This window comes from Periplaneta americana, chromosome 13, assembly GCF_040183065.1.
Source record: "Periplaneta americana isolate PAMFEO1 chromosome 13, P.americana_PAMFEO1_priV1, whole genome shotgun sequence".
NCBI classification, from domain to species: Eukaryota; Metazoa; Arthropoda; class Insecta; order Blattodea; family Blattidae; genus Periplaneta; species Periplaneta americana.
The window spans coordinates 93,389,699-93,414,780 of record NC_091129.1 but is presented as its reverse complement, the minus strand read 5'-3'; the positions used below and the strand labels follow the sequence as shown (position 1 = coordinate 93,414,780).

General features: G+C 35.6%; 1 protein-coding gene across 3 annotated transcripts in view; it reads right to left on the bottom strand.

The window, feature by feature from the left end:
* The window catches only part of LOC138712113 (potassium voltage-gated channel protein Shaw-like), a 932,154-nt gene that overhangs the window by 99,855 nt on the left and 807,217 nt on the right, over window positions 1–25,082 (bottom strand). The gene's annotated exons all lie outside the window — the stretch shown is intronic.

The following is a 25,082-nucleotide window of genomic DNA, read 5'->3' as shown; positions in this document are numbered from 1 at the left end:
CTGCTCTTGACGACGCTCGAGATCACGGATTTTGCCATCGAAATGGTCTACATCCTGTCTCAACTCGGCTACTGTCTCGTTTATAGTTGTAAAATTCTGGTTTAGTTTATCCAAATCGGCCTTAAGTTCGTCTTTTACGATGGCGACAATTCCATCTACGTGGGCCGAAACGCTTTCAATTTGCGTAGTGACGTCATCTTTCACTCCGCTTATATCGTTCTTCACCTCACTGATGTGCTTGTTTATGTCGTCTTTCATTTCTGCTTTTACATCACTTATGTCCTTTTTCATTTCAGCTTTCATTTCCGCGATGGCTTGCAGGATCTGCTGTAGGTTCTCCATTGTCGATAATGTCCCGATTCTGACACCAATGTGAATTTTATTAGTAACAACAATGTAATTTATTCGTCACAACAATAATTCCTTTCTACAATTCACCTTAACGCTCTCGTCAACAATTGGATCTTCACTCAACACAGTATTCGTTATAGCACTCCACCGACGACAATGACAATTTACTTGGACTATTACGCACAACAATGAACTGTTAATCTTAACTAATATTTACAAAGCACTATTTACAAATCAGAACTACCAGTTCTCAGGTCACAGTTCTTCTATCTCAGTCACTCGAGTTCACAGTATCTCGAACCACAGACTTTCAGAGACAGTTCACTGTACTCGAACTCGGGTCCCTCCAACTGCGGTCCACTGCACTCGAACTCAGGTCCCTCCAACTGCGGTCCACTGCACTCGAACTCAGGCCTTCGGATGCTGACGCAGATGCGGACGCACACTCGAATCGAACTCCGGCACACCAGTCTGGCTTGCTTGCTCTGGCTTACTCACTGACTGAATAACTGAAAACTCTGCTCGAGTTCGCTGGCGCTTCTTCTTTTATAGCAAAATCATAGTTGCGAGAAATTTCTACAGGTGTGTAGAGAATTATCTCGATATCTCCACTTCGACGGACTTCTGGAATAGTCGGGAAGGTCGTTCCACATTCACTGCGTTAAGTAGCAACTGCGCGCGCAGCCTCCCCTCGCGTGTAGGCCCCTTTCCACGTGAAGCCCGCGCGATATGCTCTCTCGCGGGACGCTGGTCGTGAGTTCGAATCTCACGTCGCTGTCACAATATGTTACATTTGAACATTATTGTATTTCATTCTTCTCTGAAACTATACGATTATAGGAAACTACATTATTCCATCTAGCACACTGAATTATTCCTTTCTGAAAATGTACAAGAATTCAGACAGAGTTAACTACGAAAATTGACAATGGGGTAACATTTTTGGGTTTTTCCACATTATTATTACAAACGTTGCAAATAAATTTACAGCCCATTTTGTTGATATATATACGATTTGTCGGCGCAAAATGGAAAACATTGAAATATTTTGAATGAATGCAGTGCTAATTTATAGTCCATATTAATAAAAGTGAATAATTAAAAGAATTTAACAACTTCACTTTTATTACTGATTTATATAAAATCTCAATAATCCAATGTTATGGAATATGTGAAAGAGAAGACCGAACACTGGTCACTAGTTAGAAGTAATGGTTTGCGTTTCAAAACGAAGAATTGTGTTCGGTATATTACGGGCTCTTTTATGACTTTTGATTGTAATTTTCGGATTAATTTCTATTTTGTTCCGACATACATACCCGTTGCAAAGAACAGTTGTATTTCTTAATTTTGTAAATTGGCCACGAATTGAAGACTTGGAAAACCCAGACAAGCTGAGACTTGAAGGAACAAGCAACTTCTACATTGTGACTGATAATGGCGTGGCGTTACCCTTGGAATGTGCCATGTATTGCCATCATCTTTAATGAATGACTCTGTGGATGCCAGGTCGTTACAACATTCACAATCGCCAAGAATCATCCGAACACAAGAATCACACCGTGACAAAATAGTTATTATTTAACACAGCGATTTTTCCAGAGTTGCCATAGTTCGGAGCTGTGATGGCAAAATGCTGTCATAGCTACCTCTACACTAGAGAGTTTTGGCTGCTTCCACACAGTCCGTTCCTGGAATTTTTTGTCACAGGAAGTCATGAGTAGTCGATATCTAAAGATATTTGAGTCTTTACTCAGAAATATCCTTATTGAACTGTACTAGTCTCTCACGGAAATTTTTAAATAATTTGTATTATATGAACACTTTTTAGTTGCTTTGCTATTTCACTTAATCCTTCATATCTGTTTGCATATAGTATGTTTTCGCTACGTAACCTGCTCATATTCTCTATGTAAGACTAAATTGTTTTCATGTATACATTATTGTACAAGTACTTTTTTCTTAGTTTAATTCAAGTACCGGTACCTAATTTACATATCCAGTAACCTGTTTATATGCTGCCTGTGTATGTTAGGGTGTTATATGCATATATTCATATATAAATGTCTAGGTTTTTTTAAGCAATTACTATATCATCCAATTTGTTTATAGCCTCATATGTTTACTCTCTTGCAGCATTTTATGTGACCAATTTTGATAATGTAATCTCGTAATGATTTGTACTATATTCTGTTTTTTAATATATTCTGTGTATTTAATATATATATATATATATATATATATATATGTATCAAACATGGTTGAGTAGAAGAGAAGACCATATGGCCTTAACTCTGCCACACAAAATAAAGCCGCTGCTGCTGCTACTGCTATTGCTACTACTACTACTACTACTACTACTACTACTACTACTACTACTTTTCCCACCACGATTTTTCGCCTCCAAATTTTTAGAAAAGAAAAAAGGGGGGGGAAATTATGTGATTGAATACGATAAATCACGAACGTGTATTTCCAATGGTATCAGTTGCATGGGCGCATTAAAAGTTTCGTGATAGTGATGTTGACGACTATGCCAACTGATATCGATAAACCAATAGTGATACTGGATACCGATACTTCCAACATGTACCGGTGCAAATCTCAACGTGAATGGACCGCTTTGTATTCTTTTTTTTTTTTTTTTTTAATTTCAAATGCATCGGAAGATGCTATAACATGGTCAAGTACAAACTTATTTAATAATACAGCACAGAACATATAATGCAGAATAATACATCAGACTACAGAATATAATTACAACAATAGAAATAAAATAATACAATCAATATAAAAAGAGGATAGAATAATATTAACGAATCTGACATCTAAGAGCTGTAAGATGAAGGTTATTATGTCTCTTTGTCTCTGAACTTATGGAACATGGTGTATATGTGCACATGTAAATATTTATAATGTGTTATTCAACGAGTTCTTGAAAACAATAGAACGGGACGTCAGAATCAAAGAGTTGCGCAAATGAAGTCGTCTGATATTCCTTTGTTCCGTAGTCAGACTGAAAATTGCTGTGAGGAAAAGGCAGAAGACACAGGGACGGGGATTTCCAGCCACGGTATGTTTTCGTAACTTTATACTTCACGTCCCCTGTCTTAGGAACCTGCCTGTCACGAATCAATCACTGCATTATTCCACTAACCCGCATTCCACTAACTTCTAGATGTTCTTTTGACGTCAGGCATTCAGACGGAACCACAGTCCTTTTGGATATCATAGCCCATGCGGGCTTCACTTTGGATGATGTTGACAAAAACATTTTTTATTCTGCGATTGCGACGTTGAACTACGAGGGAAAAAATTACAAAATTTAGAAGAGAGAAAATAAACCGAAAAAAAAAAATGCCAAAAGCATGCAAGGTTAACGCTGAATTTTTAAACTAGTAAGAAATGAAGCATGAATCGACCTAGGAAAAAATCAGAAAAATCAATTCTTCTAAGAGATTTATTGATGTAGGTATGATTGAGTGTAAATGCAACAGTTAAGAGGGAGAAATACTGTATATACGAAGAAGAAGAAGAAGGAGATTTGAAAGGAAAAAATTCGGGTAGGCACTATCTGAAGCAGAATCGCAGATTTTATGCATAAATACGTAGCTGATAGAATTACTCTTAGGCAAACATCAGCAGTGACAATCAAAATATCTTCTGTCCAGATAACCTGAAAACCAGGTATATCTTCGCCATTCTGGTTCTCCTAGGCGTAGCCATCTTATACAGGATGATTCACGAGGAATGATAAAAAATTTAGGATGTGAATTCTGAAATCATTCTGAGTCACAAAGTTCAAATGAATATGGGTCCGTTTTCGAACGGTTACGGAGATATGGCTCTTTGATTTCACAAAAATTTCTGAGATTCCATTGTACTAACTCACATTTACAGACAGATAACGAACAAATTTAAAGTTTATATTCACGTATACATATATACCTAATATTCTAGACATCGGGGTTGATGTTGTCGCACATTTTCAAAGGTACTTCCTTCTGCTTCAACGCACTGTTGCGCTCGGGCGTGAATCGCGCTCGTCGCTTGGGAGAGTTACTCGCGGCTGTTCTTCATGCGGCGTGCAGTATCCAAAATACGGTCGATTACCGCCTCTGTCGTTTCCACTTTCCTCTGCTACACCAAGTGTTTCATACAACCCCATAAATACTCTTCGATATGGTACCCTTCTCTTGGGAAAGCATCGTTCATATTCAGCGACAGCACGCAAGGAACTTCCATCGCACAAACCATAAATATAAACAATATCGGCATATTATGTAGTCGAAAATTTATAAGGTATCTTGAAAAACACAACGCTTCCGATAACTGTATCTGTATAACTACTGTACTGTAGGTAGCTGACTGAACTGCTGTGAACTGATAAGTGGTAGTGTATTTGTGTTATGTACTGGTTCTGTGTCATTACATCAGACAAGGGCAGGCGATTGGACATTTGTAATGCCTCACCATTCGGTTTGTGAAATGAACTTCTCTTATCTACATCTCTCACAATGCAGATTCCAACGTTACGTCATTCATTGCGATCAGTGACCTTGGCTTACGTCTCACATTAGCAGCATATGGTAATGTCTGATTCACATTGGGGCGAGACGTTTTACCAAAAAAATGCATCTAGCTCCGCTATCGTTCGAAAACGGACCTACAGTATGTTCATGAGAACTTTTTCACTCAAAATGGCCTAAGAGATCGTATCCTAAATTTTTTATCTTTCCTGTATACAGTACATTGAGATTAAACATGTCGGTTGCTATTATAACAACCACGCTCTATCGTTTGCTACCCGTTGTCTCGGCTGTTGTGCGATCCGTCAATTCGTGCCTCAACTTTCACTTCCCGCGTATCGCTAGATGATGTCACTCGCTTCAACCCAAGATCACGTTAGACACGAGGTTCACTTCACTGAATTATCGTGCAGTTTAGAAATTATAGGCGCAACAAAACTTGCTTGGAAATGTGTCGATCGACTTCACTAGTACTGCACCTACCTTAAAGACGTAGTCATGTCAAAAATTAAAACATTAGGTGATACGAGAAAAACAATCAAAGTCACAATGCACATAAGGGTGATGTAATTTAACATACTCTAATTCTAATGTACTCCATTACGGTATTACTTTTCAAATAAATTCAATTCTCTGAATTATTAATTATTAATTACAGTATTTCAAACAACTCATTGACGTTATGCTGATGTGTGAATCGTTTCCACTATCAACTGCATTGTTGTCTCGAGACTAGGTCTCATGGAATGGGAAAGCAATGTTGAAGTAATTAGCGAGATAACTCTGTCTTGTTACATTCAAGTGCAAAGCATATAAGGACAGAAATTACGAGGAATATCAACATTTAGGCTTATTTCAAATGCCAAATATCCTTTCAATTCTAACCATGCTCACAATAATAATCATGAACAGCATTAGCGTTTCAGGCAATTAGAGGGATTCATGAGGGATTCGATTAATCCCCTGTTACTTTGTTTATAATATTTCACAAGAGAAGTATATGTATGTTGCATGATTTCTAAAATTATTCATTGGTATACACAAAAAAAGCAAAGTACGTACTTAAAAGCACCTCATTCCTAGTAAACAAATGGATGTAAGTTTTACTATGGTTGTAGTCTATACTGTAGTCTATACTGATCAGCAAATTATTTCCATATGAATTAGGGAAATAATGCAAAATTTTATATAGGCCTAAAACTGGTATAAATAAATGAAAAGCGAATACACATCTTCAGAGAAAGCTTATTAGAATGCATTGCAGATTCTTCCGTTCTAGACAGACTTGGCTTTTTCCCAATAATCGGTGAATATTCCCTTGGCGATAATATCTTTTGGCACCTTTATAGGTGGAAAAAAGACAAAAAGAAAGGATATTTGTGCCTCAAGGGGCGGTAAGTTTAGCTAAAAGAAAAGAGGGGGCAGATTTACGTTTAATCTAAGCGAAACGGAACAAGAAATCAATGTTCTCTGTCATGATGTAAAAAACTTTTCTACCTCGTAAGTACAGTATTTCAAATTATGGAAAGGTATGTTCGTCGCGAGGACCATATTTCAATTATAGCATATCAGGGACAATTTACAAACCGTCGAACTTCTTATATGTTCAATAAACAGTTGTCCAAAGATAAAGATTAAGATAAATATGTTGAACTGATTTGTACCGATGCGCCAAAACTTCTGAAGACGCGGAAAATATGCGAACCACTACTATAGATCGACTGACATCATCTGGCCGACCTTTCCCCCAGGCGCTCGTCCTTATCAGTTTATTCAATTTTTCACTGGTGTTTCCATGTTGTCACCTATGATCGATTAGTGTTCGACATAATATAGTTTTCACCATCCTTAATGATGATTTTATCAGACGTGGCAACACAATAGGCCTAACTGTCGCAATTATGAGAATTGTACTCCAGTTGCAATTAGCTTGGCATTCTCACGCCCCAACTGGTAGGTGATAAGTACTGCACTAGCGCTCAATTTTCTAGGTCAAAGCCACTGAAGTTTTGGTAGTACAGTACATACTACGCATGTTAGATACATGATATCATATCAAAATGAAAGTGCGACATTATCAAAAAGTGACTGAAAATTTTAGGAAATCCCTATCAATGCGTGTAATGTCTATAATGGAATTAGGAGAAATAAATACAATTTTCTATAACATTTAAGTGTATTTTATGAACTTAATATTAAAAGGGCAAGTAAAGAACTGTTTTTGACTCACATATAACTAATAAGTAATTGGTAGGCCTATAATGTATATGAGCACATGATATTCTGTAAATATTGTTATTGCTATTTATCCATGAATATATAAGCAATGCCAAGCTTGTATTAACTTTCTATAGTTACGCATGTTTTGTACACATGTCTGTTTCGCATCTATGTCAAAGTACAACTGAATAAAATTATTTTTCAAATATAATTCAACCTCCATGGATTATAATAAACCGTTCCAAATAGGTTATGTATTTATTGGACATCACTTGTGTATAGGAATGGACTCGTTCACATTGTTGGGTTTATCGTATATGACGTAAAGTTTCCATTGCGACAGAAGTCGAATGATGTTAGTGTAATTTACATTTCACCAAATCCTTTATTTTTTTCGTTAATGTAGATCGAATATAGGCGTTAGTGCGTCAAGAAATTCAACATGCAACTAATTTTATTGAAATGTTTGATTTATTACTATTGAAAAAAGTCTCTCTCTAATATTGCAGGAGTCAGATAAGAAAACGCAAATAAGGATTAAATTTAGTGCTGTTGATCGATCAAAATATTTAATCGATTAACTACTTGAATTTAATCGATTAATCGAGTTTTTATCGATTTGGAGAAATGTTTTAAGATACTGTAATACACAAATATTATTAAATTTAACTCGTGTTCGGTGATAAGCATAAGTATTAAATGTTACATATCTGTATATATTGCACCGTTACTTTACAAAATAACTATTTTAATTATTTACTAACATATTTATTATGAGGCTTATAATTTATTGTGTCAATTTCGTCGGGAATTTTTGAGACAAACATAAATAACAAAAAGTAAGAAAACTCACTTAGTTAATACTGCTTCAGCCATGATTTTAAACATGTCAGTGCATTCACATGCTCCGAATTAAGTGCCGCTCTACGTTTAGTAACAGTGTTTCCTGCATCACTAAACAGACAAAATTTTTTTTTCTCAAGCACTTCTCCACGATTATTCAATTTAAATTAAAACGTTTCACCGAGTTTACCTCTCAAATTCTCCTATGATATAATGGAGTTTACACTTTTCACAGACCACAGAAAACCAATTTCTTTTTCTTTATCAAACTAAACACAAAACCTTCATATACAAATTCAGTACAGAAACTCCAACTGCAAAAGTACAGCGGTCGAAACAGAAGACTGGCCCCTATTGTAATCGAATTACCAGATTTTAGAAATAGAAGAAGACAGTTACGCTCTCACTTGCACACGTGTAGGCATGGCTATTTTATAAGGGATGAGGGAGACCAATCCCAGAAAAGTATGTATTTCATATGTTAGGAAGATGAGCTGACAACAAGGTGGAAGTTTTCTTGGAAAACCGTAAAACTTAATAGGGGTATCGCATAGTGTTTTAACTTTCAAAAGAGGTACACTAGGTCACTGTCCTAATATCTCCATCTCTTTCTGAAGTGTTTGTGCAAAGGATTTTTCTACGCTACCTGCTTTGCAGTTATAAAATAACAGTACTATTGTGCTTTAAAGTAAGCAATTTCCGAGAGAGAAATATTGTGTTTTTTCTACGCCACCTGCTTTGCAGCTATAAAATAACAGTACTATTGTGCTTTAAAGTAAGCAATTTCCGAGAGAGAAATATTGTGGGAAATTTTAGTATGAGTTTATATTAATAAAATAATAACTTAATATCATCTACAACCGATTAATTTAAATCGACTCGATTATTCGATTAAATATTTTTGATCGATTAATCTTACAACATAAATTGATCGATTAATCGATTAGGTTAATCGATTAATTCCCACAACACTAAATTATGTATCAAAATATATATATTCATTAGTTCATAGTTCTCTACCCAATGTCAGGTTTTTCACTGCAAACCCAGATTTCTACAATCGTTCCTATTTTCTGCCTTCCTCTTAGTCTCCGCATAAGATCCATGTATCTCAATGTTGTTAGTATCTAATATTTTGTATCGCGAACATTTCTTCCTTTCATCATTTCTTCCATTGCATCTTCCAATAGGCAGGTTTTTCTCAGCCAGTGACATAGCCAATTTCATTTTCTCTTCTTGGTAAGTCTCAGCATTCCTCTTTCTTCACCCATTCTTTCCAATACAGCTTCATTTCTTATACTGTCTGTTCGTTTCACACGCTCCATTTTTCTCCATATCCACATTTCAAATGCTTCTATGTAGTCATTTCTCTTAACTTCATCGTAATCTCCGTGTTTCTCCCTATACAATACCATAATCCACAAAAAAAGCAGTCCACTAGTCTCATCCTTAGTTCTTTTTCAAGAGGTCAACGAAAGATGCTGTTTTTTCTATTAAAAGTTTCCATTGATATTGCTATCCTGCTTGTGACTTCATCCTTATACAGAGTGTAAGGAGTATAAGTGCCGTCCTTTTCATAGTCGTCGGGGACGGTCTACAGGATCAAAAAATGTCCATACAACATAGGGTCAAACTTGATAGTTTTCCCAGAAAAAAGTATTTCTTCTCTTATTTTATTCGCGTTATACTGTTTATATCGTTAGTACAATTACGAAAACAATTACATCATTAGGTATATCTAGCAAAGAGTTAATATTAATTTAAATACATATTTGTGTGTTCTATTATGTTTTCTTGAAATTAAATGAAATTGCATGCTAAATTTGTTAACATTCCGGCGTGAGAGACGTGGCAACGTGTTCAACAGCACAGACATACGTACATGTCAGCTGAGTTCAAGCTCCCTGTCCACAGGTCCACTGCCGAGAGGATGACATTTCGGTACCAGGTATTCGATAAACAACTTACAATGTCATTCACAGTTCAGGAATATCATATGTTATTAATTTATGGAGAAAGTCGTCGTAATTCAAGTGAGGCAAGAAGATGTACCGTCAATATTTTGCGCAATGAAGGTTACCTAATCGGCGAACTTTTGTAGCAGTTTCTCAACGATTATTAGAAACTAGGGTCCATATTCATAGACATTCTTAGCGCGTTCTTCCGGTGGATGATCAGCGAACTAATGTTTTTCGTATTCATAAACCAGTGTTTGTGATATGATATGATATGATATGATATGATATGATATGATATGATATGATATGATATGATATGATATGATATGATATGATATGATATTAATCTTGTTTTGTTAAAGGTAAAAGAGAAGATGGAAACGATACGATAAAAGAACTTAAATGGGAGACTTTGGAAAATAGACTTAGGAAAACTAGAATAACATCATTGTATAGAGCACATCTAGGTCAGAAAGCATGGGTAGACATAACGGCTCGGTTAGTAAAGCCAACGTACTATGGTAGGAACGATCATGATTTTAAAATCAAATGTAGGAAACAGAAAACGGATGTAGGTAAATTCTCATTTTTAAATAGAACTATAAATGATTGGAATGACCTACCTGCAGCGGTCTTTGAGGGCTGTCCTTCCTTAAGGAGATTCAAGAATAACTTAAAAAGTTGTGTATAAAGTGCAAATTAAAATTAAGGTGACATTTAATATTACATTTTTTAAGGTGACATGTATTTATTTAGCCTGACGAGTTACTTCCTTGGTTTGAATTGTAAATTATTTAAAAATAGCGTGTAAGAGGGCCTTAGACTAGAAATGTTTAGTTTAAATGTAGTTCTGTTTAAAGTATGCATAAGGGTGTAATTATTTGACTTATTTGAACTGTTTTATCAGTGAAGCGAGGTGAGTCAGTGAAGTTACGGTTTTACAGTGCAGTGAATAGTTCCGATCAGTGATAATTTATAGCGTCAATGAAATGTGTTCTATAGTGTGAGTGAAATGTGTTATAGAGTGTCAGTGAAATGTGTGCTAAAGTGTCAGTGAAATGCGTCATAGTGCCACTACAGTGAGTGAGATGAGAGTAAAATGAAATACTATTGGAACTTATGTAGGGCTTATACATAATTATGTAGGTTGTATTGTAAAATTAGGTATTTTATTTATGTTTTGTTATTAATTGTAATTATTGTGTTAAATTGTATTGTGTATTATTATTGTATTGCGAATAAAATTGTATTGTGTATTGTATAATTTATTGTGTATTGTAAATTTTATTGTGTATGGCTTATCATTTTATGATGTATTGTTTATATTGTGTATACCACTGCCACCGGGTGCTTGCCCACTTGCAGTGTAAATAAATACATACATTGTACAAGTAACCAGTCGATAGCCGGGCCTAGTTTAGCACGCTCGTAGCGCGGGCTAGCGAAATGTCTATTCATAGCACTCTAGGAGTCTCTTACCTCGTTTCGAAAATCACACATACAGAAATTTCTTTAAAAATGGTATGATACTTCTTTACGGAAGCGGGAGAGATTAAAATGTTGCATTTAAAAAAAAAAGTTCGTGTGATTTTGTGCAGTAAACCATTATTGTTGAATTTTTAGACGTACAATAAAAAATGGACCAATATTGCGAATATTGTTAAATAAAATGGAAATTTGCCTTAAAGTACTATTGATGAGATTGAAAGTTTGTATCTGCTGTTCGTTTTGTGTAAACAACGGTCCGCCCCTGCATTAGATCAGAGCGTCTGTTTTGTACCGGTATGTCTGTATCCGCTTGAGCTGTACTGTGTACTTGTAAACTCCCTCCTCCCCATCTAGCAACGTTTCCAAACGCCTAATATTGTAAACTTTAATAATTAGTGAAGTACTGCAATTAGAAAAGAATTGTGAGGACATTTTTTCTTCCTTATGACATGAACAATCATCAGTTAAAATAATGACACTTATACCCCTTACACCCTGAATATGTTCATTTTCTAACATGCAGTATGTGCAGATCTTCCAAAAATGCTGTAGGCTAATAATGCGTTCACATTCGTTTTTACTTTTTATATAAACTTAACGAATTCAACTAAGTGAATAATTACGTTATCTAATTTTGCAATGCACTTAAGTTACACGGGATTAAGCGTTTTAGTCGCCTGAATTTCGTTTCATTTATTGTACTTAGAGAAGTGCAGACACCCAATCTAAAAATTCCAGAGTTTGCTTTAATTCTTAGCTGATAGTTGTCCTGTTGTCTTTTCACAGCTTAAAAATATTACGATTATTTATTAGATTAAATTTATTCCAGCATCAACTTTTGCAAGATCTGCATCTTTAACAACCACGACATCTCTGCAACTCTGCTTTCCAAACATGTCATTAACTAATTGACTGAGTATGGTTGGGACTCCCATAACACGCTCTATCTGAGAAACATGGACGTAAGGGTCAAGGTTTGTTGAAATCGATACCCGAACACGGTCCAATAGCATCACCTCGTGTGTCGGGGGAGGTAATTGATGGGTACCACGCTGAGTGTCTTTGTTACAACGAGATCTTCGGATCCTGGGCTATTTCTTGCTGCATGCGGAGTAACTCCGAGGTGACAGACCCTTTCTCCCCACGAGTTGGGAGACGTCTGCCTGAGTGACGCGACGTCATGGCCTCCTCCAAATCTCGACGCACTGGGTTCAGATGGCCATGACGAATTGTTCAGTCCGGATGACAGAACCTGTCTCTCCCAGAGCCTTAAGTCTGCGTGATGAATTAACTTCGCCACAAAGTTGTGAGTCTGTGAAAGGCTCTCTACGCGGACCACAGTGGAAATGTTATAGGCTAATCCTTACACACAGCGGAATTAAACCTTATTCCTTGTCTGAGGATACATTTCTAGGAATGCAGAATACAAGTATTTTCCACTTGCAATAAATTATCATCAGAGACACGCGATTAACAGTCTCTAGTGTATTTATTATTTCACTTCGGTTATAGGAGTATAATAGAACACGATTCCCTTATCACAGAAATGTAGTTTAATATCGACAGCTAAAAAATAAAACTAATTACTAGGGACCGCACTTTGCCTCAGGAAGCTACAATACTAAGTATTACGGGAGTTTTTACTGCACCGGACGACGCGAACGCATCTAACAAGCGAAGTGCTTCTGTCTGCTCACGCGACTCTTGTTGGTAAAACACGGAACAAAACATAGACCACTTTAACAATTCACTGCGTTAATAATTACACTAGAATAAGCCATTTCTACTATATACACTATGATAAAGAATGTAGGCATACAATGATCAAACATTATTGTTACACTGTTATATACAGTGTTGTCTTTTGTAATGCAAGGTATTTTATTTCATAATACTATAGCCTACACTGTTTATTTTGTAAATAGTGTATAAAGAAACTGGTTGTGAAACTTGGACTCTCATTTTAAGGGAGGAACGTTGGTTAAGGGTGATTGAGAATAAGATGCTAAGCAAAAATTTTTGTGGCTAAGAGGGATGAAGCTACAGGAGAATGAAGAAAGTTACACAACGCAGAACTGCACGCATTGAATTCTTCACCTGACATAATTAGGAACAGACGTTTGAGATGGACAGAGCATGTAGCACGTATGGGCGAATCCACAAATGCATATAGAGTGTTAGTTGGGCGGAGGGAAAAAGACCTTTGGGGAGACCGAGACGTAGATGGGAAGATAATATTAAAATGGATTTGAGGGAGGTGGGATATGATGATAGAGACTTGATTAATCTTGCTCAGGATAGGAACCAATGGCGGGCTTATGTGAGGGCGGCAATGAACCTCCGGGTCCCTTAAAAGCCAGTAAGTAAGTAAGTAAGTAAGTAAGTAAGTAAGTAAGTAAGTACAAAGGAACTGTCGGACATTGACCATTTTCAAAAGTCGATTGTCAAAAAGACTGCTTTTCGACTCCAGAATGTGATCTTTCTTTAAATAAAACATTAATTATAATTCAAATTTTAGAACATGTTTTTTATGTTATATTTTTATATCAATTATTGTCCTTCATTATTTTTATAATTTCTTTGATACAAATTGTCTTATTTAACACTAAGTTGTAATTGTTTAACTCTTAGGGACACATGTAACTAAACATAACTGCATTTTGCCATTATTATTATTATTATTATTATTATTATTATTATTATTATTATTATTATTATTATTATCATTATTATTAGGGTAAAATCCCGACCAGACGCTCTTCAAGAAACTACATGTAAACAGCATATTTACAGGGACTGGATATTAGGCAGGTGTTCTAATTTGACCTACATACAGTAGTATCTGTTATCATTTTCTTATTGAATTACATAATTCAGGGGCAGTATTATCTCATTATATAATACGCCAAAGACATTTATAGTACTGGTATATATTTAATTCTTAAAAGATAAAGTTGTTTAGAGTTGTATTCCTGGTATGTGAACGCTTACATTAAATATTTAATTTTTCAAGACGACGTAAATATCAGTTTACACTGAATGATATAATCAGAAAAAGAGCTTTTCCTTTTAGTACTTACTGTAATGAGAATTACAGTCACAGAGACGTCAATACACCAAAGAAAACAAACTGACGAACAAAAATTTGCACAATTACAGCCGCCTGAGGAAAGTTGTTTGGGAAAGAATATGTCGGAAAAATATTATTATTATTAATATTATTATTATTATTATTATTATTATTATTATTATATTTATTAATACTTATTAAGCAGGCTTAGTATCCGAGATACTTTAGCAACCAATGTACGCACAACTTGACTATAGAGTTCCTTGAACATAATAAATATACATACTGTGAATGTAAACAACGATATCAATGTGCTTCGTTATATTCTGCTGTTAACATTACAATCTAGTGACGGTGAAAATGATATAGGATACATACCTCACAAGTTTTCATGTCCCTCGGCGACGTTGAAGGCGTTAGCGTTACAATGAACACCATGTACAGTAGTGGCAAACAAAACCGGACCGACCCTTGTAGCTGATTTCAGAGTCACAGATTCAAATTTTGCTAGTCAGAAAACACATCCATCTTGTATAATTAATTATAACAATGAAATTTATTGCATTTGTTTGATTCTTACTGTCTTTTGTTTCCTTCAGTGCCTCAAAACTTACAGACGAAAAAACTTTTAGAGTTTTATTTTCATCTGGCATCAATATTACATTTCTACCTCTATTCGGCAAAGATAACTGCGTATTTTTACATTAAATAGCAATACATACCTCTGGCTTCATTATCAATATTGAAATTACCACTGTTTGACACAATACACAGCACAGGATTCTTTTGTATCAGCTACAAGGGTCGGTCCGGTTTTTTTTTTTCCACTACTGTACATACTTGCAACTAGTTCGAAAAAACCGTTCACTATGAATTGAAAATGCACTGTGATAGCCTGAGTTCGTTTCGTAGGGAGAAACGGACGAATACTATACCTCTGATCACGAACCGGTTTGTATACTAATGCACAGGTACACAAAACTCAGCATGCTACCTCACTCTATCTTTACTCCATTGCACTCTAACTTCACTTCATTCTTAAGTTGTCTCGGATCCTAAGCCTGGTTATTAGTAATGCCGTTGCATTATACTGTGTGTGTGTATATATATTATACTACTAATCCATACTTATAAAATACAAAATTGAGTAAGACACAATTAAGACAATTATAATTTCAAAAAAGGCTTGCAGAACTCGGCACCAATTGTAGCGTTACGTCACTCATCGCAATACGTCACTCACCCCTTCCTTTCACAACGCGTCATTCACTTGGTAGGGGAGGGGATTTGTATTCAGTCTGTCTTATGTGATTGCGTATGGCCTCAGCTACGTCATTTAACGCTGGTGGACTGTGGACGGGGAACCAACGCTTTCCGCATGCTTTCCACCCCTCTCTCGCCAGTTCTGTATCCTTGTTTTAGAAAGTAAAAATGTAGAGCAGGGCTCTTCCTGATTGCAGAAAAAATCACCGAGGCGATGCCCTAGCACGACTCCATTCCTGTGTCTGGGAGTATTCCATACTGCACTATCCTTATATAGTAAGTAGGAATAATATATATGCCTATAGTTAGCCCAAGTAAGACTAAAATATACAATTGATACGTATAAAAGCTGCCAAGAACAAACATTTCCTGGGCTTGAAAGAGGACAATGAAGAATTTTTATGATATTTAGAGAGGTAGGCATTCTTATTTGTGAGTCAATTGGCATTAATTTAGTTGCTTAGGACTTAAGCCAATGTTTCTCTTGATAATTCTACCTTTGAAATTTCTGCACTTTGGAACTTTATTCGTTTTCACGCTGAATTTTCGGTATCGAAGCATTGTAACCACTAGAACGTGATTTACATATAAGGTTGTAAACCTGCTGCAGAGGGGATTGTGTGAAAAGTTTAGGAATATGAAACTCGATGCGGTAAACCCGACCTGAACGAGTTTCTGCCAGACGGACCAAGTCTGCGTGCTTAGCGAGGGTTGTCTGGGCTATTACGTTGGAATGGAATGGAAAGTTTCATAATACTCTGACATCTGTGAATTGCTTCGTTGCAACAGTATTTATGATAGGATATTGTGACCTAACATAAGCGATAGCATACAATGAATATAAAAGGAAAGTTTCGAAAGTTCAGGAATCACGAAAATCTGTCGACACTTATTTAAGGTTAACAATTAATAGATTAGAGTGCAGCCCTTCTTAATTACCCTAAAATAGAGGAAAATTAAGGATAAATTGTATATACAGGGTGGAAGTAAGATAGTACATTTTATTGACAGGAGCCATAGAACTCATTATTTAGAGTAAGTCTTGTCAAATAAAAAAATTATAGGACTTACGGATAATGAGATAATTACAAGTGCTTCGAAAGCGCTGACGACAATTGCAAGAAGTCTCAACGGCGCATAAGTAGTACCCCCACACCCCCACACACCCCCCACACCCAGCGACTTGAAGGGGATGCGTTAAGTTCAACTACCTTTCACCGTGTGTCTTGCAGCAGTTGAGGGGAAGACGGCAGCAAACAAAAAATATACTGAACTTCGGTGCAATACTTCGCGAGCTAATCTGGGGATAAATCTTCGCACAAAAATGACCTAGCCTACGTAAACTTCAGATAGAGACATAACTGTTATTTGTTTAGTTTGTGTAATTTAATGTCAGCTCCTGTCCGGGCGCAGTTCAACAATGAATGCAGAATTATCAAATTACAACGCAATACACTGACAATTCAATACTAAGTATGGCGTAATAATTTTAATGTAGGCAAGAAATACGTACAGCAGTAATAAGAAATAATGTGAAAATCAGGAAATTATGTCCAAATTAGTGAAAACACTTAGGACTGAAGTTTCAGTTACAATTAATGAAAAAATAAAACTGATGTAACTTTGTGATAAAGATGTAATTAACATTACAGTTTGTTGTTTTACGAATCACTAATTCTGGGCGTTAATAATGAAATAAAGAATAATAAACTCTGTAAGCCACATTCCACTCACATCTTACAAGTACTGTTCAAAATGTGCACCATCAGCGTGCGTGCAGCTTTCACATCTTCTAGTCCAATTATGATGAACTCTGGCCAGTAGTTCTTCACTGTTCCGAATTTCTTCCGCTGCCTGGATCATGTCTAAGTACTCACGATTTGTGAACTCTGGCATTCCGTAGTTTTGAAATAAACTAAACTGTATCGCTGTACGTCCAACTGCACACCAATGCAATGTAAACATCACAACAGTTGATCAGTTGCGAGTACTAGGCAAACTGTCTGCTGTCCGGACAGCGATGCCAGATTTTTAGACCTTGTGTACGTGACCAGACAATCAATGTTCCCAGTGTTTCTTCAATCGATTAATTCGAAATCTGTGAATTTTCTAGTTAAAATACTGCTGCAACGTGAACATAATAAACGTTCTCTTCGTTGTTATACAAGAAATTAAACCGTATTTTAAAGAGTATTCGTAAAATTCGCGATCGAAATGTAGGCTTAAAAGTAATATTTCTTCAAAAACCTCGCAAAAACGAGCAAAATGTTATTAGACTTCTTTGTTCCCTATATTTCAAAGAATCACATCCTACAATTAATGTACTACCTTACCTTCCACCCTGTATACAGAATGAACCGTAATTAATGTCATTAATTTCAAGGAGTTATTCCTGGAGATATTTCAAAGAAAAAAGTTTAATACAATTATTGTGCTCGTTTTTGCGTCTTTCTCGAGAAAATATATTTCACATGAAACATTTCATAGCATGTTTTGGGAAAGGCATTAATTTCATTCCCAAAATGTTCAGTTAGTTTACGAGAGCAGCTATTATGATAATAAATAATTGAACGAATTTTAGATTTATCCTTTAAATGTGCAGAAATTTGATCCGAATATATGTAACTTTTTGTTCTGCAAAGAAATTTCAAAACGTGATGCACTTTGATAACGCTGTAAAGGTTATTGCCTGGAGAGACATAGCTCGCATATGCGAGAAATGGGTCACACAACGAGAAATGTAAACATAACACAATTGCTTTTAAAGATGGCTCGGGATATTTGATTTCTTACATATAAGTTGCTTCTGATTGAGGTCCTGGCTGATGTGTATATTTATTATCAGGCAGTACATCGCACTTGACGGTGTGTGTCAGAGGAAGAACAATTGTTTGTATACATCTGAAGTCTGATTAATGTAATATGTAACTAGTCGGATATATATGTAATGGAGGGGAAAAGGAACTGCCCACCCTACCTCATTATCTTGCGGTCTAGTTGCTTAATGAGTGATCACTTATGAGGTTCAGATCTGTCTTCGGACAGTTGACTAACAAGAACATTTAAGTTTACCAGTTACTACATTAACAATTAAAGTGGGAGGAAACTATTTCTATTTGTTTGTTATTAATGGAGCGAATTTTTCTCCGTTAATAGTAAATAGTAACCAGCACAGATAACCTCTATATTTTTATTGGCTGAAGAAAAGCTCATAGTACGACAAACGGAGATTTTATAATCATTAATTAGATTTGTATAATGTAAAATAAGCTTTTTGTATTGTATTTTGTAATCCCGTCGCGGATTATTTAATCAATATCTTTGCTGTAAACATCATCAAAGTAAATGTGGTATTAATTTCCTAACTTTGTAAGCATAATTTGTTTCATACGCCCAACTTGAAAACGGTTTCTCTTTTAATTCTGCGAATAATGACCTAAATGTTCTTTCAGTATGAGCCATTTTACACAAAATTCATATGTAACACAACACGCATGCACTTTTGATTAAACTAAACTCAACAACGCAGCTCATACATAGAACACTAATATAGCGCAACGTATTATTTTCACGGAAGGCTAGCCTCGTTTCGTATGCAGATGTAGCGAATCGATACCCCCATATAGCTATACCTTTAGGCTTTTGCTACAAGCCTCGCACTGAAATCTACATACTGGAATGACTGCCAACAGTGACGTTAATATAGGGAATGATCGGAGTGAAATCAAGTGCTGCGATGCATCGTTATTACAAACTTATAGGACTAAATTTAGTAAGTAGAGTAACTCAAAATATTTTGGATATGCTAGGTCTCAAAAGCCTCTTAAGAATTCGCCACTGCGTATTTCACAAAATATCCACCGAAATATTGGAAAATTGAGCATCGGTATCAGCCATTTTATTTCACCAAAAAATACGGTCCCGAACCATGTGTAATGGAGATTATTCTTTTCATTTCCACAGTTATTCCACAGTCTAGTATATATAGTCATGAAACTTGAGTTGTTGAGGATATTAGGAACATTAGACTGTGCCGGTACTATTTCGCATTCTCTGTAATGAGGAGACAGTAGCGTTCCTAGTGGTTAGCAACTATCTATGGAGTCCACACCTGTGGAGTAACGGTTAGCACGTATAGCCGCGAACCCAGGTGGCCCGGGTTCGATTCCCGGTCGGGGCAAGTTACCTGGTTGAGGTTTTTTCTGGGGTTTTCCCTCAACTCAATATGAGCAAATGATGGGTAACTTTCGGTGTTGGACCCCGGACTCATTTCACCGGCATTATCAAATTCATCTCATTCAGACGCTAAATAACCTAAGATGTTGATAAAGCGTCGTAAAATAACCTACTAAAATAAAATAAAAAAAAAAACTATCTATGGATGCATATTTACTACGTATTGAGTTTCGTGACTGTATATACTGGACTGTGCTTATACTATTTTTGTATCTAATTTCCAGCCTCATTCCTAAGTCCTACCTCCTATTGCCATAGGACGCAGCCATTGTTCACACAGCTCTGAGCCTGGGTCTACATTACCGGCATATTTAAGTGGTGTTAATAAGCAATTCAAGACAGTATGAATCTCATTCCGCCAAGTTAACGAGTTCTGTGTTTATTTTTCTCTCCAGGCAGACTGCCTTGCTTACGGAGGGAGCGACCTTTGAGATTATTCATACGGAATGGCCACAATTAAAGATCTCGTCCGCAGTCTCTTCGGAGACCCGCGAATGCGGTTGTTTGGCGCCAGTATCGACCGATAGAGGCCAGGTGAGAGGGGAGAAGCAGTTCGGCTCAATGGCACCTGTTCCAAATCGACCAAGTGATCCTAGACTCTCGAGTCCCATCAGACATGTAGTGTACCCCACTTCTGATCCGCACGAGTGTTTGAAACCAGATGTTAATGGAATAATAATGACATCATTGAGCAAACTAGATACTCCATGTATCTGTGCACTGATTTACGGGTGTTTGTATTGCCAATAGAAGATAAGGATCTTAATGCACAACAGGCATAGCTCAATTTAGAAATAATATATTGCATATCCTATGCGTGTTTTCAGTTCAAATGATATCTAACTCCAAACAAGAAACTTTACTTATAAATTCTTTGAGATCAGTTGCATCTAATTTAATATTGCAGGAAAAGTGAGCAGTATTATGTGTACTAAATTAGAATACATACAGGGTGATCCGTTTGGGTATGGATAAAATAAAAACACCGTGAAACATTTACTACCGAACTTTATTTGTTGAAACTTTGTGCATACAACACTGAAAGATAGGAGATTCCTCAGAGCTCAACATGACCTCCAGTGCGCAACTCATAACGGTGATGAAATTCAGCCCATGTCCGTTGTAACATAAGAGAGGTAATTTGTTGAAAAGATTGAGTAATTTTTACTCTCGGATCATCAATGTTCCTGGGTTTCTGTGAATAGACAATTTCTTTAACAGAACCCCACACAAAGAAGTTAGGAAAGGTTAGATCTGGGGAGTTTGGGGGCCAAGCCAAGAGATAGCTGCTTCTCGTACTGGGTTTCGCCTGCGACGTCCTGCATGTTTTTTTTTTTTAAGACAGAACCTGTTTCTACAAATGTTCGATACCACAAAATTATGGAATAGTATTTAGGTACATTACTCACACCATTCTCACGTCGAAATTTCCTTTGAACTCCTTTAACACTCTCAAATTTAGCATACCAAACAACACATTGTGCCCGCTGATGATTTTTAGTAGCCATTTTAATCATTACGATTTTCATTTGTCCTTTCAAATTATGCACTGTTGGTTGTCAAATAGGCCTATGGAAACTCCAATATTTTAATCATAATGTAACCAGCAAGAAATGTTTCCTACTGTGCAATTAATTTTATTTCATAATGAATAACTTATTTCACATTTTGTTACAGAATTATTAAAAACATGCAAAAATGTTTGCTTATTCCTCATTTCAGTTGCTTGCCACGCCCGAAGTACAAGAATTGGATCTGTACATTCTTCAAGTGAAGTACGGTACGTAAGTAAATACGAGATTTTTTTTTTTTTTTTAAGATTCAGAATTGTGGTTCTGTTTATTTAGAAATAACTGTACATGATATTTATTTATTTATTTATTTATTTATTTATTTATTTATTTATTTATTTATTTAACAAGCTAGCTAGTGAGTACAAATTAAATTTATAAAACAAAACTGTAATAATAGCTTTATAATAATAAATTAATATTATCCATACCCAAACGGATCAGACTGTAGATTGTCAATAATAAAGGCTAGTTTATTTGTACTACATTTGACGCCATTTCCCACATTCTAAACTCAGAAATTTTAATTTCATAGTTCATGAAGGAAAATACAAGTTAAATAAATAAATATAGTAAACAAATAAATAAGTGAATATACAGACAGACAGACAGACAGACAGACAAACAAACAAACAAACAAGCGAATAAATAAATAAATAAATAAATAAATAAATAAATAAATAAATAAATAAATAAGTAATTAAATAAATAAATAAAATCAAGTCGAATCTGGTCTGTCAAGCGTACAGATTAAACAACAAATAACTCCATAATTGATGCTCTCAGTTATCCAAAACATTCCTAGTAATTGTATAATATTCAGAAATGGACTTCGGAATATTCCACCATGTTCTGAAACTTAACATTTCTAATATTTCGGGACTATATACACGTTCCATCGTCAGGGAAAATAGGTTTGGCCGTAGACATGTACATTATAAGATCTCGAACTCAATGTATACGATCGAAAGACTTTTGAAATTTTAAGTGAATATCATTGTCAGTGGCGGTAAAAATAGAACTACATCTCACGTCAAAAAGAAGCAACTTTTGACAGCTCTGTAATATAGTATATTTTTGAACTCATATCCATTGCCATGATCCCTCAACTAATAGGAACTGGATATGTCATTTTCCTTTCTGCGGCCAAAAGGAGGGGACACGATGTGACCGTAGCTTGATGGATGTAAGTTATCTGTGCTAACAGAGGATATTTTGGCGTCGACATTTTGAACTTTTAACACAAGACACTTCCAGATTTTCCTTCAGTATGTTATCTTACATTTCGCAATGTGCATAATATGTTTCCGCACATTTTCCACAGTTCTCGTGTTCTGTGTTCTGACATTGACGATAGCTGTGTTGAATCCACACAAAAAAGAAACTATCTAGTACGTCATGAAATGTGCATGGAGTTGTAGGAAACGAGCTCTAATAAGAAAATAAAGTATTTTCGAACATATGTTCATCATTGGACATATATTTATCCTCTAGATGTGAGGAATTTTTCCCCGAAATTTTGAGGACTCTTATAGTTTCACCCTGTATATAATTAACAAAAACGTCCTCGAAATCCAGAGAAAAATTTTATAGGAAAGTAACCTGACATTAAAGCTGAATTCACAATTTTTTTTCAACCTCTTAACGATCAAAAAATCTATGAATACATCCATTGTACACACAAAGCTCAATGCAAGAGATCTCTGTTTAAACAGCCTGATCACAGAAAGGTATTATAAACATAAGATCTCCTCTTGGACGCTCGCCGTAGTACCTCGCTCTGTTTTCATAGACAAATCATTCCCGAAGCAGTTAACTCTATTAGAATGCTATCCTACGAAGGCGGTTGATTGTATGAGTTTCATTCTCCAAGCTCCGGACGGAATAATGGAATTAAGAGAACTGTAATTCAATGCACTTTGCTGCTGACGTCTGTAATAGAGAGCGGTAGTAGTTCATATCAGTTCAAATAACATTCGAACTGGACATGGACATCAAGAGTGTTGAATTCAGACCTTTTCCCCTGGGGGAATTTAATATAAACTGAGGGATGTGGTACCGATAGCTAAAGAAACAATAATTCACATGTCGCCTAAGAAGAACAGAGGTATTCTATGTACAAGGGAACGTATAAAAATATTACCTAACAAAAACAGACGCAGTCTATGTAAAAGGGAACGTATAAAATATTGTCTAAAACAACAGTGGCAGTCTATGTAAAAATGGATGTACAAAAATATTATCTTATAACAACAGAGTCAGACGTATAAAAATATTATCAAACAACAGACGCAGTCTATGTAAAAGGGGACGTATAAAAATATTACCAAGCAACTAACAAATTAATTCAAAGAAAAGTCGCAAACATATTTTTTTTAATGTTGAATGGAATTTTTGTTCGCATTTCGTAGTTTTTTTTTTCTATAGAGGGGATATATTTTGTAATTAGTAACATATTTCGCACAATGATGGAAATTTTCCGCTATTTCGCGTGTTTAATTTGCTTAAATATTGTACTTTAGGTATCTAGAAAGGTAAATAGGTTTCCTGAGGAATACTGCAGTGAAAATTTCATTGCGATATCTTTGTTCTAAGTAAGAAATTCAGTTTATCCCATATAAGTTGTTGCTATTCAGAATGAATGTTACCTATACACTTTAAAGTGATTTTGCGCAAATCAGAGTTTTACGCATTTTAACTTTCTATAAATAAGATGTTTTTCAAATAGCTATACCTGGAGAAATGAAACTTTGCACGCATATTCACAACAGGTTTGTGCATAAAATACTGCATTAATGTACACATAATAATTATAATTATTATTAAGTGAACTGTGACATTTTATGTCGCACAGTCAACTTGAAATATATAAAAAAAAGAAGAACAGTGTTCAAAGTATTTCTTTGTGAGTAACAGACTGTATTGGACCACAGATTGTGTTCGAAAATAGAGTGCTTAGGAAAGTATTTGGGGCTATGAGGGATAAAGTTACAGGAGAATGGAGAAAGTTACACATTGTATTCTTCACCTATATAATTAAGATCATTAAATCCAGACGTTTGAGGTAGTAGGACATGTAGCACTTATGGGTGAATGTAGAAATGCATATAGAGTGTTAGTTGAAAGACCTGAGGAAAAAAGACCTTTGGGGAGAATAATATTAAAATGGATTTGAGGAAGATGGGATATGATGTTAGAGTCTGGATTAATCTTGCACAGGATAGGGACCGATGGCGGGTTTATGTGAGGTCGGCAATGAACCTCCGGGTTTTTTTAAGATCTATTTGCTAGTAAGTAATAAAGTTTACTAACCAAAGAAAAACCAGTGTGCAATTTTATTACAGGGAGTCTTAGCTTCGTTTTAAAACTTTAGGAAATTTAATATCTTTATTTGAAGACGAGATAAATGTTTACTAAAAGTAGAAATTATTTTGAAATATGAAATAGGCTATAAAGTTTAGTTTTCTGGGCACGTTTTCAACACAAAATTTTGAAGAAAAAAAAAAGTGCATGTGTATTTTTGTAATATCTAACTGACAATTGTAGACATTAC